Here is a 3,318-nt window from a genome sequence, read left to right as displayed (position 1 = left end):
GTACATATCCACGTCATGAAATGGTTGGCCCACCTCCCCAGCCCCCGCCCGTGAGTGTGAGGCTCATTTTCATTTGCTGATCGAGACTCATAATTAACAGGAGTCCCCCCCCCACCCCACCCTCCTTTTTAGCATTTTTCACAATTTTGCAGTGGGTAAGTGGTGAGCGGTGGGTCTTTAACAGTATAGAGAAATAGCGTTTCCAAGGTTTCTTTTGCTCTTTAGGTCATTATCACCATCCTCATTACAAAGAGACAACAGGGAAACAACAGGAGTCAGGACTTGCTTCCCAGATGAGATAAGTGACTTCTGTGCAAACTACAATCATTCATTAGCTAAGGCTGAGGAACTCTGATGGGCAACATTACTGATCAATGTCTGAACACATTTGACCATTTATGGTCCTTCGTCATTCGTAAACATTTTCTTGTGTTACTAGATTGCTCTCTGTTGTTTTGGAATAACAGGGTTTACCAGTGTATCATCAGTCTAAGAGTAGCTTCCACTGCCCATAGACACAAAGAGTCTACCAGTCGATGACATTTTAGACCCTGGAACCCATTTCAATCAAACATACCCTCTTCCCCACACCAGAAATATTCACAAAACCATCATTTTTATCAGTGACCATAAACCTTGAACCTGCGATGACTTCCTCTACCCGAATGTTTTATCGACTAGAGAAAATAAAAATGGAAAAACTTCCATACGCTGGGGATGGAGGCTGTACTTCAGTCTCTGCAATGACAAGAGGTCTTTCAGCCCACTCTCCCTGCCTCCCCCGGTACAGTAAATTAGCATTCGAGCCGCAGCAAACGTTTAGCACTTTGCGATTGGGTTCAGCAGAGGCTGTGCCCGGCGCGTCCCTGAGGTATTCGTCGGGAGCAACGCATCGGCACTGTGGGCGGGGCTGCCTGTCAAAATTAGATAATAAAGCACCAGGGCGCCGGCGGATGAATGTGTGCGAGAAAGCATCCATCTTAGAAACGCACACTAGAGGGGGGCAGGGGACTGGGGGAGGCAGCGACTGACAGCCACGGCGAGATGCTGCATTCAACTTTTCTGTTTGGCTCTCCCTCTCTCTCTCTCTCTCTCTCTCTCTCTCTCTGTTTCTCTCTCTCTCTCTCTCTGTCTCTCTCTCTCTCTCCCTCCCTCCCTCTCTCTCACTCTCGCTCTCTCTCTCTCTCTGTCTCTATCTCTCTCTCTCCCTCTCTCTTTTTCGCTCCCTCTCGCTCTCTCTCTCTCCTCAAGGAAGAGAATTGATGTGCTTCTGCATGAATGCGGTCATTTGTGTATGAGAACTGTATGTGTATGTGTGTGTATCTGTTTACATAGCCTATGCATTCTCAGTGGCATTTAACCCCTTTTGTATTAACTGCCTGCCTGCTGATTCATCAGAGTCCATGAATTATAATGTCAGCCTGATGCACACACACCATCCCAGTGAGACTGTATTTAATATATGCCCTCTTGGGCAATCAAATCCATTTTTACTGTAAAACTCATATCTGATGCTCAGTGTCCTGAAACACCTATGGACTTGTGCGTCTCTACAACTTCCCCAAACCCTGTGAGTGTGCAGAACAGAATTTATTTTACTCATCTCAAACTACAAGACAGCTCTCTTACTGTAACTTGTGAAGCTCTCTTGCAGCCCTCCAACAAGAGTTGGATGTGTAGATCGATGTCCATTTATCGGCTAACTTGCCTGTAGATGTAGAAGAATGGCCCCTGGAAAAACAGATGTGTGGGTAGTAAGAACATCTGGTGTTACAGGTCTTTCACTGAATCACACACACACACACACACACACACAATCACACAATATGACACTAGTATTCTCTGTCTCTCTCTGTCTGTCTCACACACACACACACACACACCACACACACACACACACACACACACACACACACACACACACACACACACACACACACAGACACAGACACAGACATACACACGCATACACAGACACACACACAGACACACACACACACACACACACACACACACACACACACACACACAGACACAGACACAGACACAGACACAGACACAGACATACACACACACACACACACACACACACACACACACACACACACACACACACACACACAGACACAGACACAGACATACACACACATACACAGACACACACACAGACACACAGACACACACACACACACACACACACACACACACACACACACACACACAATGACACTAGTAAGTATTCTCTGTCTCTCTCTGTCTGTCTCTCCACCTAAACACTCCACATGATGACTGCTAACACATCACCATTGCATCAGGGCCAGTAAGGCCATGACCTCTGACCCCAAACCAAAAAAAACCATTTAACCACGTCTCGCACGCCCAGAACACATGGCTTAACAGAGATAAAGAAGAGGTCTGAGGGGGTCTGAGTGGAATGACGTAGAAGAGCACACACACACACAGACAAAAAACACACACTCACACCTAAGACACACACAGACACAGCCCACACACAGACACAGAGCGTTGGGTCTGTTCATTTCCTCATTGTGGGGCAGCGGCGCACACGTTGCCATTGTGATGAGAAGTCTCTTGATTAATGGAGGGGGGTTGGAGGTGCCGCTAATGGCCCTTTAATTGCTTTCTCTTCCTCCCCTGCTCCCTGGACTCTCTCTCTCTCTCTCTCGCTCTCTCTCTCTCTCGCTCTCTCTCTCTCTCTCTCTCTCTCTCTCGCTCTCTCTCTCTCTCTCTCTCTCGCTCTCTCTCGCTCTCTTTTGCTTTTTTTTCTCTCCCATCAGCACAGACTTCTCCAGCAGCTCTATGCTAAATGTGTCTAATACCGCTGGAGTGGGAGTTAGGAATGTCAAAGGCAAATTGCTGTCCTACACTTAGCAGCTGGCTAGTCGGTAGATTTGTGTATATTCCCTCATAAGTGCATGTAGTTATCTGCCACCAGACAAATGAGTGGAGGTATTAGAACAGCCGAGACCTTTGGAATTTCAATTTGGAGCCTCCCACGAGTCCAACCATTGACACGCACGAACGGAAGTCCTGACCAGATTTAAAGTTTTAATAAACGCACCATGCGGTCTCAGTCTATAAACACAGAAACGCATTGGCTGTTTTCACATGTCAGGTGTGGCAGGTTTTCCCATCTGCACAAGGCAGTGCGCACTTCATATGGACTCCCGAGCTGAGGATAACCCAGCTCTGAATCAGGTGAAGTGTGAATCAGTCCATGCATAGGGGCCTGTTCTGAATCAGGTGAAGTGTGAATCAGCCCATGCATAGGGGTCTGTTCTGAATCAGCTGAAGTGT

The sequence above is a fragment of the Clupea harengus genome, chromosome 22 (assembly GCF_900700415.2).
Source record: "Clupea harengus chromosome 22, Ch_v2.0.2, whole genome shotgun sequence".
NCBI lineage: Eukaryota > Metazoa > Chordata > Actinopteri > Clupeiformes > Clupeidae > Clupea > Clupea harengus.
The sequence above is the reverse complement of the archived record's forward strand: the minus strand, read 5'-3'. Positions refer to the sequence as shown.